Source organism: Hirundo rustica, chromosome 1 (assembly GCF_015227805.2).
Source record: "Hirundo rustica isolate bHirRus1 chromosome 1, bHirRus1.pri.v3, whole genome shotgun sequence".
In the NCBI taxonomy this organism is placed as follows: domain Eukaryota; kingdom Metazoa; phylum Chordata; class Aves; order Passeriformes; family Hirundinidae; genus Hirundo; species Hirundo rustica.
Window position 1 is genome coordinate 87,003,233 of NC_053450.1, and position 16,039 is coordinate 87,019,271.

The following is a 16,039-nucleotide window of genomic DNA, read 5'->3' on the forward strand; positions in this document are numbered from 1 at the left end:
AGCTGCGCCGGCAGCATCCCGGATCCCGCCCGCCTTCCTCCTCTTCCTCCTCCTCTGCCGCCGACCGGGAGCGGCCAGAGGCGGCGAGTAGGGCCGGAAAAGGGCCGTGCCGTGAGGTCACGTCCGCCGGCTCCGGCGGCGCGGCCGCTTCCGCCGTGGCGGCGGCGGGGCCGCGGTGCGCGCTGTCGCCGGTGCCGTGCCCAGCGCCGGTGGCCGCTGTGGGTCCTGCGGGCACTGAGCAGCCCCGGCACGGATCGGACACCGGCCCCGCAGGGGCTGGGTGTGCGTGTGCTGCGTGCGCGGTGGTTTAAGCACACAGGCTGGAGAGGGACCTTCTTCCAAGAACCTGGAGTGACAGGACAAGGGGTGTGATAAATGTGCTAAAGTTAATTCGTGTTATCAAATTATACAAGGTAAATGTTGAACTGTATAAAATATGAATGTTAGAAATGTGTTCAAATGTACATAAAGTAAAGGTAAAATGTAGAAACTAAAAATTAGAAAATTTCCTGGCTTGGGAAGCACAGGAGGGACACGAGGAAAGTATGATTGGAATTACCAGAGAGGGGGCCTTGAAACTATTGCTGCCGGGAATCCCTGAAAGGAAACAAAGAACCACGGAAGAAGAAGATACAAGTCCGGAGACCAAGATAATCACTTCAGATGGATATCTCTACTCGTCTCCGCTGAAATTAACATATACACGACACACCCGGGCCCGATCATCAACAGCATTGTTCCACCCTACCGGTCTATTCAGACCTCCGATACCAAGACTTAAATAATTAATGAAGACGCCTCGGAGAGGATAACGTCAGAATTTCGGACTTCACTCCGCGATCTTGTGTATAAAAAGGGACAGCCGGAGACCAGAAATTGTGAACTTGGGGGGGATACCAGGCTGACAGAGCTTGTTATCCGTGTTCACCCGGCACCGATCCCGGGCTCGGCGCTGTCCTTTTAAATTGTGGCTTTCCGAGACTGATATTTTGTCTCAAAATAAAATTCTAAATTTTGATACTTTGAATTTGGTCGATCTTATTTATAACAAGGGGCAATGGCTTCAAACTGAAAGAGAGTAGAGTTAGATTAGATGTTACGATTAAATTCTCTACTGTGAGAGTGGTGAGGCGCTGGAATAGGTTGCCCAGAGAAGTGAATGCCCCGTCCCTGGAAATGTTCAAGGCCAGGTTGGATGGGGCTTGGAGCAAGCTGGTGTAGTGGAAGGTGTCCCTGCCCACGGCAGAGGGGATGGAAGTGGATGATCTTCGCCGTCCCTTCCAACGCAGCCCGTTTTCTGATTGCCGGGCAGCCCTGCAGGCCGAGCCAGGCCCCGCGGGTGCCGGCGGGCTGCACTGGGCGCCTCCCCTGACAGGCTGCTCGGGTGAGCGGGCACCGCACAGAGCCATCGAGTGGGACCCTGCCTCGGACGTGTTGTGTTGTCTCACCGCTCCTTCTGTACCTTGTCTATTTCACACAAAGCATGCACAACAATTCCGGCTTTTCCGCCTTCCCGCAGGGTTTCTTCGGCCGGTCCCCTGGCTTCGTGGCTTCCACTTTAATTTAAAATGGCACCAAGCAACTTTCTGGGTAGCTGTACCCAGCACAGTCGCTAGTGCAGCGCTTCCGCCTGGTTAGGCTGACTCAGCCCCCCTTGTTTCGGGCCATGAGCGCCGGAGGGACACCGGGACGCCGCTGCTCCTGCTCCTGCTCCTGTGCCCTGCGTCGAGGTGAAGCAGCATCTCGGGACTCCTGAACGCCGTGGGGGAGGGCTGGATTCTGCACTGCCTGCAGAAATCAGATTGATTGGATTATTACGAATCAAAAAGGGCTGAGTGACCACGGCAGCCTTTAATGGGGAAGGAGCTGCGTGATTAATGCCGGTTATTGTCACACCCGCGGGCAGAAGCCTCTGTGGGCCGACGCGCCTCGCACTGCGGCGGTCAGAAAACCCGTACTACTAAAAGGGTGAAAAGTTCAAGCCTCTGATCAATAAGCCCAGAGAGTCAGGCAGGAAATCCAGCTATACTCAAAGCAGCATGTGGAGGGGTTTTGTTATTATTATTATTGTTTGTTTGATTTTTTTTTTTTTTTCCTCTGGCGGGGGAACTGTTTTTGTAGGGTGTGTTGGGGCTTTTTCTGAGCTTGTCTGTGCTCATACAATTTATGCTTTCTGCTGGGGATACAAATGGATGGGAAGAGAACTGAGGAAAAAATGTGTTGGGGAAGGGTCAAGAGAGTCAAGATTCATGGTTGCATATTCAGTGTTAAGCCAGTATTTTACGGATTCTGGCAGGAGTGTAGCTCACTGCAGCACATTGGAGCACTGAAGGATTCACATCACTGTTCAGTCAGTTTGGTTCATACATCAGGCAATTTAACTAATTCTAATTTAGTCATAGCTATTGGCTGTCCTATTACAGAGTATATGTGTTTTAGAGAACTCCCTGAAGATGCTAAACTACATTTAAAAACCTACTTAGAAGTCCAGTAGTCTGGACACACAGAATTTCCCTACCTTTAAATGAGGTGTAAATCATGTATACATAAGTGTGTGTGTGTATAGTAATTGTTGGTTAATGCTGACATTTTTATGGTGGTTGTTACAGTTTTATGAGTAATTTGGTATGGGATTTCTTTATATTGTAAAAAGACAAAACAGAACAAACAAAAAACACCTCCACCTTTTAAACTATAAATATTTTAAACAATTTAAACTGTAAAGCTATCACAGTTTTCCCAAGGATTTCAAACCTGTGACAGGGTAATGCAGTTTTACAGCAATTCAGTTTCTGCATGCTTAAAGACAGTTACAGGATATAGTAAAGAGGAAAGGATTGCCTTGAAGCAACTTGTGGTAATAGGTTGGAATACAGAAGGATCTCTCAAATGCTTCCTGGGACTGGTGAAATTTGATTCTGATTTTGTTTAAAATGACTGAGTTTGGAATCTTTTTGTATCTCTTTTTGTGAAGCCCAGCTGCTTCTTGCATTTTTTTTTTTTTTTTTTTTTTTTAATATGGAAGAACAATCTTAAATGCTGGGTTTTCTGATTTAAAAAACAACATTCAACATTATTAAAATACTTAGAGTTTAATGAAATCAAATCTAAACAAGTATTTGTCACAGACTTTTGATTTTGGTTTGTGTCTTTAAGATGAATCAAAGTATTTTTCTTTTCAGTCACTGTTATTTCATTCTTAAATAGTGTTGACTGCAGAAGAGAAGGAAGGAAGTTGTCTAAATCTTTTAAACTTGGCTATTAGTACATGGCAAAACAGAAACAAAGAGATACCTCTGGTGCTGTGTTCATCTAAAAATAAAACACTTAAGGCTGAAAACCAGCTATTTACTTGATCAGTGTCAACCGAGTTTTTTCCTGTAGGAGAGTGGAAAGATAGTGAAGATGTGGACAGTTAGCTTTATATCAGTTTTTACCCTGTTTTTTACACACTTTAGTCCATATATTCAGAGTGGTGATGGGCTGTAGAAAAGGTCCCACTCAGGCTTGTTCTTTAGGGGCTTACAGACGAAGCTCTGCTGAGCTACTCCCCAAAGCAGCCGTTCAGGCCAGGAAGATCAGTGAATGCTAACCATGGACAAAGCTGTTGGATTTGGTTTAAAATGCCATTGAAAACTCCCAAACAACCAAAACCCACCTGATCCGTTTTTCTTAGAGCTAAACCTTCTGTAATCTGGGGAACCTCCTACTCACTCAGTTTTGTGGTATTACAGCGGTAGGAGAAATGAGACGGATAATTCCTCCAACAGGGTTCTGGGGAGCAGCAGTGTGTTTCTGTTTCATGTATATTCAAGCAGGGTCATCACCTCCACTTGCCTCCCAAGGATTAGATTTTGTCAGGGCCCTGCATGATACTGGGGAATTTTCAATCTTCACATTCTCTCTCCTCCTAAAAAAATCAATTGTCCTTCACATTATGGCTAATATGAAGCACATGTACTCTGTTTTCTACTCACACTTCCTTGCAGTAGGTAACAAACTGTGGCCATATTCCTCTGGTTGCCCTTTCATCTACTGGGAAACATCCTCAGGAACACTTCCACACCCACCTCAACATTCCACAGGCAATAAAGATGTCCTTCTCTATGCCCCATAACGAATGGGGAAAATGCTGCATTTTCCACTGCCAAGGTCTCCTCTCCTGGTGTGACAGATACCAAACACCATTTCCCCTCAAACTGAGTAACAAATTACCACAATCATGTTAAACTCATTGTAGCAGTTTTGTTTTCACTCTGTACATAACTTTCCCAGTTACAGGAGCTGGTGTGCTAAAGGATATTAATTGTCCCTGCAGAAATTGTTTTGATAATATCCTTAGAACATTTTATTTCTAGTAACATTAGTGCTGCTCCTGGGATTGCAGCAGATCACACTTGCTTTAATACACCATCATGAAGATACAGAATGCAAATCAAAGAGAAAATATAACTAAGCATTGCTTCCTGTCCACACCTAAAAAAAAAAAAAAAAAAAAAAAAAAAAAAAAAGTGGCACAGAAATTTAAAAGTAGGGTAGATTTTCTCTGAAGATCAGTGCACAGTACTTCCTTCCTGTCACAGCTCAATCTTCCAGACTGCTTCAAGAAGAGGATTTGCCATTCCCACCAATAAATTAGTAATATTTCTTGTACCTGTTATTGTTCATTCTTTTTTGTATTACTGCATATTATTAATAAGTATTTGGATTCCAAGACCACTGGCATTTTTCTCTCACCAAACTGTTTCTCTGACACCCCCAAATTATAAAAGGTCCTGTGATGCACTTCACACTGATCTTGTATGGGGCTGGCTGTAGCTGTTTTTACCAAGGATGGGTGCCAAAGTTTGGCCCTGCAGGCTTAGCACAGTAAAATTTCAATCATCCCTTTGCAATGCAACATCAGAGCTACATGGTTGCTGGTTTCAAGCACAGAGAAGCTGGAGATGGTGCCAGCAGGGGAAGAAAGCCACAGGGAGAGGAGCCTGTTCTCTCAGCCAGCTGGAAGCCTGTTTCTCCATGGCTGCATGGAGTGTTTTCCTCAGCCACCCTGTCTGCACACAGGTTCTCAAAAAGCAGTTACTGGAGTGCCTGGTTCATGATTTCTCTTCCTAATATTCTCTATGAAATCAAGCAACAGAAACTGTGTAGTATTTAAAATAACCCAAGATTAAAAAAAAGACCCAAACCCACAAACAAACCAAAACCGTGTTCCTTGGTAAGTTCCTAAGTATTTTCAGCAAGATCTGAATGTTTAGGGACCAGTATGGCATTACCAAAAGTTTAAAATTAGAATTGTACATTTCATTCATTCGAGCAAGATTCAAAGTTTCAGCCTAGAAGTACACTAAAAATATTCTCCCTGCCCTCACCTTCCAGCTATGCTAATGTTAAACTGGCTCATTGGAACAGTGGAAGCAATTTTGTTCAGGAAGTATTTAAAAGATTATGTGAAGGTTAACTATCACGGTAAATACACACATATATATGACTGTAAACACATGAGAATAATATGAGAAGCCAGGAGTACAGGTAAGAGTATAAACACAGAAGTGTATATGTATATGTGTGTTGAAGTCGTAATTACAGACATGAGGTTATTTTTTTTCCTCTGGTCCCCATCATTTTGAAGACTGGAGGCCTCCCAAGCACATTTCTTGGGAGGAGTGCACAGTTAAGACGTTATGCAAGCAGCCTGTTCTAGTCTCCTTCCCTTTTTCTATATTCTTCCCTAGAATGTTTGTACTCACATACTGTGGTTTTTTGTTTTTTTTTTTAATTTTCTGGGGTTTTAGGTTTTTTTTTTTTGGCCAGAATAATTCTGAGGTCTTTGTATTTCTTTTTTTAAGCCCATATTTCAAATGAAGTGTTAAAAATGCTACTTTGAAAGAACAGCAATCTGTGGATCATGGTTTAAACCTAAATTTTGGTGAATTTAAAACAATTATATTTTCTATAAATGCAGTTTTATCCGAACAACTGGGGAAAATGTAAAATTTCTTCCATTATTTTTTCAGGCCTAAGTGTTTAAAATTTTTTTTTTTGAATAAAAGCTCTGCAAGTTGGCTCTTTACCTGTGCAACCCATTCACGCAAAATCTGCTGCTGATTGCAATGATGAGAAGGAAAATAAATTTCATTTTTAGAACTTGTGTCTTTGTATTTTGCCTTCTACCAGGCTGTACTCTTCCTGTAGTTGCTGCTTTGTTTGGGAACATGTTAAGGAACAGGCAAACCTTTGTACATGCCTGGATTTTTGTTTTAGGCAAAAAAATCCAGACAAGAAACTGCACCATCCATTAAATAAAGCAAACAGCAAAAATTGGATCAGTGTGAAGACATGGCATCTCAAATAAGCTTTTAGACTTCACTGGTTGCCTGGGGGATTAGAGCTCTCTGAAGAACATACTGAGAGGTGACCATCTCACTACTTTTATCCTCTGTATTTAAATGTGAAAAATAGAGAGGGTGATTTGCATCTTGTTGCAGCAGAGTGACAAAACTTCATGGGTCTTCCTGTTCTGTAACATGAATCAAGAAATTATGACTACATGGATTCATTTGTAAACCATAGTGATAAGACACCCTCCTGAACATATGGCAGGAAAGAGACATAGAATTTTGCACAGAGTCATTAATCTTCAAATTTGAAAGTAAAACAGGCTTCACAGTTAAATAAAAACACTGCCTTTGGCCAAGATAAACTTTCTGCTCTTGGAGCGCAAAGGAAGTGATTTCTGTTGGGGAATGAATGCATCCTTCTTGTGGGAGAAATAAGAAATGCCATTTTTTCTTCATTTTCCAGGATAACTAAAAAACAGAATTAAGTGAAATTAAATGCAATCTTCAAGGACAACGGGTAAAAAAAGGCAAACTGCAAAGGAGAGAAAATTACTCTTGAAATAGATCTTTGAGGCAATTTAGCTTTTTTAATCACTGAATCCATTTAATATTCACAATGAAAATTAATCCATTGCTCTTAAAAGTCTTGCTCAGTTCATCAATTCATTAATCCCCCTTGGCTGTTAAGTTGCTCCTCCTCCTGTCTCCAGCCTGATTAATAATTCATGAGATAACTAAGGACTCAAAATATTGGTTCCCTAAGACTAGTCTGGCTAATTTTGATCTTGTTGAGTTATCCTTAGATTTGCAAGTTAAATGGTCAGTCAGAAAGGGTCTGGGTGGCCCTGCTTATGTGATTAGGAAACAGTGGCATGTATGGGAGAGGGACTTTACTACCAGAAATCAAAGCAAAAAGTCCAGTGGGATAAGTGGGCAGTGATCTACTTACTGCTGTTGGGAAGAGGATAATGTAGAGCAGTGACAACCTTCTGTTCACTTTAACTGTGCTCAGGCACTGTTTCTTGGATAGGAGACAGGAGCAGGGCGTGAATGCCACCACTTCTTCTTCAAGAACATCTTTATTTTGAAAACAAAGTGTCTTCTTTCAACTGAATTGTTTTTGAACTCCTTACAGTGTGACTTCTTGAAGTATTCTCAAACTGAAGTGAGTCCTTCTGCTTCACAGAATAAAAAGATAAACAACTCAGTTTTGGCACTGTTAGGTTGCATTCACAGTCTATCATATTACAGAGACATTAGAAAAGATATACTGAGTCATGGAAGTAGCAGCCTTTAAATGTCTCCTCAGTTTGGGAGTGAAAACAAATAGGAGACTTGGGATTTGTCTCCTTGTTTTAGCTGGATATGAAAAAGGACAAAGAAGCAGAGTTGCAGCAGATTAGTAGTCCAGATACCAGCAAAGGAAACATATTTTGCTAAACTTATTCTCAAATATTTACTGTATGAAAATGTATTGAACTATGTATTATCTGCAGATGGCTTGTAAAAGCAACTGCCCTGAACTGTGCCAAGCCAGTAGTAACAAAAAGTCTGAAAGAATTTTATTAAGGCTGCAATACCAAATCATGGTGATATGAATCATGATAACATACTTCAGTAAAGTTTTAATGCCATGATCACACACTACTTACATGGCTGGAGGACTTGGACTTCATTTTTTTCGAATTACAAAGAATGCAGGAAGGAAAAGGACGGTCCTGCCACAGAGGCAAGTGATTTTCTAGTTTAAAGGGACTACATTTTATTGCTGCTTCAGGCATTAAGCACCTGGCAGTGCTATGCAAATTGCTCAAACTAAGTCGGCTACCTAATGCATACTGATAATTTCCTATCCCAGTAACCCAAGCAGTCAGATTTCAGAGTTACTGAGCTCTAGTTAAAATCAAAAGGAGTGATGTGCTGAGTCCATGAAAAATCTTCTATTCTCATAAGCAATTTCAAAAGTCAAGTTGCACACTTCCAAAACAAGCATACAGAATAAAGGGACACTTCTTACCTTGACCTCTTTGCAGCTCAGCTCCCTAATGGTAAAAATCAGGAATAATTCATCTCACGGTAGTCTCCTGTTTCTGAAGCACTTGAAGATACTGTGGTGTGGAGCACAATGGAGGATCCCCTGAAGAAATCCAATCACATCTCCAGAGCAGGACTGGAATAGTGTTCAGTAAGTCAGGCCTGCAGCTACACTTTGAGCAATGTGGAGGAAAGCAGTGACAACACCATAAAGTAGCTGTCTATCCTGTGTTAATGAGACAGTTCTGAAAGAAGGCCGCAGCCTTAATGACGGGCTAAAAAAAAAAAAAAAAAAAAAAAAAAAAAAAAAAAAAAGGCTGCATTTAGGTTAAAAGGCAATGTGACTTCAGGCAATTTTTAGTGTGTTGATGCTTGAATCTGTATTCCCATCATTCTTTTGAAAATGCCATGGGTTCTTGAAGGAGCAGTAGTAGACATGAACTTGTGCACATAGAATTTCAGTTGCTCCACCCAGTATCATCTACCCAATTAGGTTTATACTTTACAATGCTAATAACATTTTATAACATCAACTTGGGGGAACATGTTTCCCAATCCTGCAAAGCCGTGACTTAGCTGAAATAATGTAGTAGAATTAAATATTTGCTAAAATTGCTTGGAAGCGTAGGTGAAATAATTTTACCTGACTACCAGCATCACTGCAGTTTGTTCAACAATTCTTTGCAAACAGTAATAAAATAATAACAACAACAACTTCTATATGACAGATGCAGCAGCAACCCTGACTTCACGTTCACACACTTCCTCCTTCATCCTTTAACCAGTGATTCCTGCCTTTTCTTCTCCCCACCCTGGGCTGCAGCAGGTCACCTCTTGAAATCTGCTAATGCACCCTTTCATGTTTGTTAGATTACTACCGTGACAGGATCACGTGTGCCTCGCATTGAAAAGCTTCAGCTCTGATTTGCTTCAAAGAGAAAGTCCTGCGTTTAGAATGTTTTCTGATTTTAAAGTGTTAGATAATACTGGTTCCATTTGCAGCGCAGGTTACATGTTATTTACATGTTATTCCAATCTTTCATTTTGTTGCTGGAGAGGAATGCATTTGCAATCACATTAAACTGAAAAGCGATGACAATCGGCCACACCACCAGGTGGAGCTTATTTTCTGCCTTTCCTGCTGAAGGTGCTGAAGCTATGGAATTGAACTCACTGGGATTGTGGGACTTTTAACGTTTTGTAGTCAATGAAACAGAAAACTCTCTTTCTATTTTTATTTCTGGTGATGCAGGACTAACCATCCCTGCATTCATAGATGGCTACTTCAGCAATTTTTATTTGTGTTCTGTGCCAGTCCCTTGCTTTTATATCATGCAGTCCTGTTTCTTGTTCCTGCACTTTAGAGTTTTTAAGTACAGGTTCACTTATTAGAATGGCACACTAATATTAAAGCAGAGCTGATTTCTGCTCTTTTTTCTTTCCTACTGTAAAAACTACTAACATTCCTTAAAAAAGCAAATCTGTCTGTAGTCAGCCCACTACATAATCTATTTTATTCACTGAAATTCAACTCTGAAGTCTCCTTGGGTGCTTTTAGAAGTAATGTATTGTGATACAGATTCCTAGTCACTGGTTTATATATACATCAAATGAAGTTATGATGTTCATAAGACATGAGAATCAATATAAATGACTGTGATAAACATTCTCTCTCTTTACAGGTTGTACTCTATCAGATATCTGTTTTGCTATCTGGTATCATAGCTGAGCTATTGAGAACTGACTGTAAGAGAGGCAGTCTGGAAAAATGCAGAGACAGAGTTGAATCTATTCTTTTTTTTGACAGTGTGAACAAACACACATTCAAGCCAACAAATTTTAATGTAGCATTTATACAGCAAGATGGCTTGGAAGCCTATTCCCGTTTTAACCCAAGACATGGGACAACTTACCCAGCTGCCACTGCTGGACTGAAAAGGTTGGCCTACATTTGCCAGGAGTTACTAGAACAGGCTAGATTTCCCAACTCTGTTTTCCCAAAGGACGGGGAGGTATCGGAGCTGATGAGGTCAGGTTGGCGTTCCATTGTGCCACGTCAGACACAGCTCTGACGACCAGCAAGGTTCTGCCAGCTGACGTCACGAAGGTCCTTCTGACCAGCTGGCAAATTCTGTTGTCCTGGGAGAGACCAAATGAGTGCATGCCACTATTGATTTTGAGCAAGCTACATGCCTTGCTGCTTGTAAAAAAGGCAAACACAAAAAGACGAAGCAGAATTAATGTGGGTACAAGTTCATGTTGTTTTCCATTTTCATGTTGCATTTCCAATGAGTAAAAAAATCTAAGGCTGTAGAGTGGAAAGAAAGGAGGGGGGGAAATCTAATGTCTCAGACATGTAATGGTCATATGCCAACAACTCAAAAAGGTGATCTAGAGATGTGTTGTTTTGTCATGTTTTATATCCTTTCCGGTAGTTGATTTTGGAGGGTATGTCGAGCATTTGGAATTTCTGAGTGTCCTTAGACAAGAGGTAAACATCTTCTGTCTGGAATAAGTTTCCTTACAGAATTTTAAGAAGACATTGGGTTATGTTTTCCAAAGGCAGGCTGGTAGGTGGCAGGGCAGGAACAAAATCCAGCAATTTAAGAAAGAAGGCAAAAAAAAAAAAAAAAAATTAAATAGTTATTTTAGTACTTTAGCAATAGGTTTGGGGGTAGAATGCCCTTTGTATCAACCTACTCTGGCTAAGATTGAGCTTATTCCTCGCTGAAGTCCAAAGCATACAAAGTGAAGTTAGCATAATGTAGGGCAAGAATTTGAACAAATTATACTTTTCATAGATTCAAAAAAAAAAACCAACCAAACCAAACCCTGAAACAACCAAACAAAACCCCACATAAACATAGAGGTTTTACATGTGAGAACCTGGATCCTAGTGTTCATCAGAAACTTTTGAAAGAGATGCGGTTCTGCAGCTTTCTGGAGATTCACATTAAAGCAAACAAAACCCATAAAACAAAACCCTTTTCAACTCCTGTGCTGTGAATACCCTTTGGAAGCTGAAACCATTTTTTCTCATTGGTAATCTGAACTTTTCCTTTTCAGAGACTGTTTATCTGAGTTAAACTGTTGAAATGCAACAACAATCGATAAGGAAGGTAGGATGACAACTTGTACATGGGAGGGGGTCTTTATCACCATATAATTTACTGATTAAAAGATTGACAAATGGCCTAAGATTTTCAGTGTACCACATGAGCATAAAAAGTTTAGAAAATACCTTATAAATACAAAAGGTATTAAACCTATCTTGACACCTTTATGAACCTTAAGATCAAAGCAATACTTCTGAAATCTTAATGAATGTAAAGTTTTTGTGCAACATGGTTTGTGACAGTTAATGCCAATTTCATTCTGAATTTAGAATCCTTTGTGCCATTACTATATATTTATTTGCCATGAAGAATGGCTGTGATTTTATACCAGATGTAGGGAAATCTTGGACCTACTGAAATCAATGACAAAACTCCACCTTCAAGGAGGTCAGCATTTCACCCAAGTGAAGAGACATTCCTTGCCTTACTGCCAAAGACTTGGTATTAGTAATTGAAAAGGATATTCAACATCATTATAGGAAACACAGCCATTGCTGTAGTTCAGAAAAACTGAATAAGTGTATTTTCATGCATTTAATCTCATTAGGAACATCAGATGAAAGTCTGCTGAGACACAAGAAAAACTATACAGCAGTTTTATCTCTAAAAGTGCTGTCTAAGAGACTCAATGCTCTAAAGGGTTTTGCTTGCTGGGCATCCTGCAGAAATGACATTTAAATATTTGTATTTAAGATTTGGAAATTAAAGTAATCACTTCCATCTATTTGCTTCCATTTCAGTACTTTTCCCATTAATGCGTGCCTTTTTGAAGTACAGCTGCTTGGTTTACCTGCATAAAGAAGAAATTTAGGTCTAATAATCTAACTTCTGAATATTTTCTATTCATATAGTATAGACCCAGAGAAGCTAGAATTTAATGTGGGATAAGAAACATCTTACTTTTTGTTTTCAACAATTGAGGAGGCTATCAATATCCTTGCTGGAATTTTTGTACAAAAACCATGACTGGTAAAACCAGGATAAAGAGCTACATAATTTTCGAAGCAAAGCAAGAATATTGTTTGAATGAATGCTGCTAGCACTTGAAAAAGAAGGTATTAATTTTGTGTGTGAACTGTGATAATCCCTGCCTATTTCTAAATCCCTGTCAATTGTTTCATAGGGCTTAAGAGTTACGACATTCACATTTTCCGACAAGCTGTTGTCGTGGGAGATCTAACACTTAAGTAGGAAATTGGAGAGATCTGGCATATTTGAACTAGGTACATCCAAAAATGGAACACTTTACCTTGGACTAACTGGAAAATCTGCTAGCTTTGGGTTTGAAAGTTGAAGGTAATATTAAAAGTACTTTAAAAGAAATTATGAACAGTATTTGAAGGGGTTTCTGTTTTACATTGTGTGGTTGAGCTGAATCCACAGATTCCTCCAGTTACTTGACTCTGGGTGTCTGCAAACAAATATTTTCATATTAATTTTCTGTTCAAATGACAACAACTATCGATCCAAGCAGCTTGAACCAACTTATCAAGCTCCATATCAAATATAGCTCCAACCCAAAATCCCTGATCTAATGACTCCTGAGAAATACATTCCCACGCAATCATAGTGAGAATTGAAAAGCAGTACCGTGGATTGCTTACCACTGATTTTCATATTCTTTTTCTTAATGTCATTTTCAGTAATCATCTTAGGATGCAAATGATTCTGCAAAATGCGTGTGCTGATTGCAGGATGGGGTCAAGGTGGGCTGCTGTGAAACAAGAAGCAAGGAAATGAAACAAAGTGCTGTGTTGATGCTCTGTGTAGTTGATAACCCTAAACATAATCTGGTCAGGGATCAGGGAATGCAAAAAGTCTCGCGGCTGCTAATAATGCTAACTCTCTTTAACTAGGAAATCCCTCAGGTTTTATCACAACATTTTCTTTAATAGCAAATGTGGTAAAGTACTTAGAAGCCTGGGGCCCGGGTTGTACCATTCTTTTAGGAGAAGCCATTTTAAAACACGTAAGAGAACACTAAATGCCTCCTTAACTAATGTCCTCTGGCAGGGTTTGTTGTGAAGTTGAACATCTGTTCTAAAGGTTTATCTAGTTTATTACTCCTTTCAACATGGTAGCAATTAATTTCCACTAAAATATGAGTTTGTGTGCTGTTAATTGCCTGATTTTAATTATTTTCCTGCAATATGGATTCATCCTGGCTTAACTGCTTTTGCTTATTTTCTATGAATTGTAGTTCTTTTTGCAGGCCTGTCTTCCAGAGTTATGGAACATAAGAAATGTGTATTAATTGCTACCATATTACTTAACTCATCAATATTTACAGTTGTTTTCTCTTTTTACTGTCCCTTATTTTGTTTAAACCTTTCACATTACTCTGAAATTTCTAGTAGTCCAAATGGTTTTGCCTTATGAGCAAATGGCACAGTTTTTCCCCTTTGCTGCTTTAAACATTTGTTAATGATTTGGCAAGCTGGGATAGCTTCCACATGAGGAAGTAAGGGCTGGTTTCTTTATTTCTGCTTTCCCCACCATATAATAGATAGCACTTCAAGAAATTAAAGTAGCAGTGTTGTATTTTAGGTAAGGGTTCTTGAACATACTTTAAGCACTAAGCACCCTTATCCTACACATCATCTATTCATTTTTCTTCTTTCCAGCTTGGTAATTTGAGGTGCCACAAGCCTCAGATAGGTGAGTGAGGAGGTCTCTCTTCCAGGCACAAGTAAGAAAGTGCTTGCAACCTGTTTTCATCACAGTGAATGTTACTTAACAGGAGAGTGTTTGGGAGAGACCCAAATTTCCCGTCCACTGCTCTGCTAGAGAGACCAGCAGGTTGGGAGTGATGATGCAAACAGGTGACACCAGCACCTTTGCTGCCACATCCAGGAAGAGGACAATTGTGTTTCTCCTTCCTGTGCTGCACCACAGAGCTCAGCTGAGTAACTCAGGACCACGGTCTGTGGTTTAGCACCATTAAGTTGAGGCTGGTTGGTTCCAAGAGCTGAAAGGGCGGCACACCAGCTCCCTTGGAGCGGACAAGGCAAAGGAACGCTCCCACGAAGGGTTTAGCCAACAGCCTGCAGAATGCGGCGGCCCCCAGCAGAGCTGCTGATCAGCAGCTGACTGCAAACTGGTGTTCATCATGTTTTCCACCAGCACAGTGGGTGCCAGCCAGGGTGTTTGTCCTTCGTTCCCCTTCTTACAATGCCCTAAACCAAACGACAAACGTCGAGCAGTCGGACTATCCGGCACTGCTGGGGAACTGCTCGCTGTGCAGCTCTTCCGTCAAGGTGTAGCAAGAACATCCTCACGGCAGTGTCTGCTAAGAAAACTGTCTGGTGATGTTTCTGCTGCCTTGACATCCATTCCTCTGTGAGACCCAGACTGCACACTCAGTTGAACTGCAGTGTATTCACTCACACTGGGAGGCTGCTTTTTGGCAACCAGACTGATGTTAAAAATAAAACAACCTATGCAAAACAAGCAAAAAACCCCTCATTGCTAAATCCATAGTGGGACTATGTTACTTCAAAAAGCACTAGGTTATCTGCATATGCTTCTTGGTGTCTCTTCCATGAGAAAAAGAATGGAGGGAAGTTTAATAATGTAGTATTTTTGCAATCATCCGTGCAAATCACCCCAGACAACAGCTGTGGCACGCACAAAGTATAGGACCAAGTTTGGAAACTTCTCAGCTATGGACCTCATCCTACTTATAAAAACATGCTGTTATAAGGATGCTGTTTACTATGAGTCATGCCTACAAAATAAAACTGAGAGGAACACTACTTCTCTTTATTTATTTAGGGGCAATGCCTGTATTTTGTTTTTCCTTCTTGTTTTTCTGTTTTTTTTTTTTAATTGGAAATTTTGGAGATAGCTTGACTTTCTAAAAGGGTGTTTGTGCACGCGTGTTGCCTCTTGAGCCTCTGGACTGGATTTCACACAAGTAACACTACAGTTAGTAGCGGGTGTGGGTAAAAAATAGATATTTGCTTACAAAACACAAAAAACATGCTTTTGAAGTTTGTTTTACCTTTGGGGTTTTGTCCTCGAGCTCTGGTCTCACAGATTTTCTCTGCGGTTAGGAGGGTGGAAACTGATCTACACACAAAAGCCGGGCGGGGGTCTCACAAACTCCCAGCAGCAGACGAGCGCGGCTCAGGGGCAGCACCCAGCCCTCCTTACACCCAGGCCGGCGGGCAGGGCGGCGGCTCAGCCCCGGTCCCGAGGGGCCGCTCGGCTCCCACCGCCTCCCCTTCCCTGAATGGATGGAACTCCTGGTGATGCCAGCCTGGGGGGGCTCCTGCTTAATCCTGACCCTCCGGGCTCTTTCTTCGGCGAACCTCCGACGGGTGGAAGCCTAAATAACGACGACGGTGATGCTAATAATAACAATAATTAATTAATTGCAGTAATAACGCAGCCTGCTCCAGCAGCCCCCCGGCCTGTTTGTGCGGGGCGGGGAGGCGCGGGGGACGGCGGCGGGGCCCCGCGGGGCGCCTCTCGGCGCTGCCCGTCTCTCCTCCAAGCCCGTAAAACCGGGAGCGTTGCTCGCTGCTCGCTGCTCCGCGCCCTGGT

The 16,039-nt window shown here is 41.3% G+C and overlaps 1 long non-coding RNA gene across 2 annotated transcripts; it reads right to left on the reverse strand.

The window, feature by feature from the left end:
• Nucleotides 1-4,517: 4,517 nt before the first annotated feature.
• On the reverse strand, nucleotides 4,518-15,880 carry LOC120762170 (uncharacterized). Of its 2 annotated transcripts, XR_005703848.2 has the most exons (6): nucleotides 15,495-15,880; nucleotides 13,096-13,205; nucleotides 10,289-10,514; nucleotides 8,359-8,650; nucleotides 7,291-7,519; nucleotides 4,518-5,121 (listed from the first exon to the last, which is right to left on the reverse strand). It is a non-coding gene; the product is annotated as an uncharacterized LOC120762170 (long non-coding RNA). The 2 variants fall into 2 exon arrangements; XR_005703849.2 differs by lacking the exon at nucleotides 13,096-13,205 and having other exon boundaries at nucleotides 8,359-8,548; nucleotides 10,289-10,572.
• Between the last annotated feature and the right edge of the window lie 159 nt (nucleotides 15,881-16,039).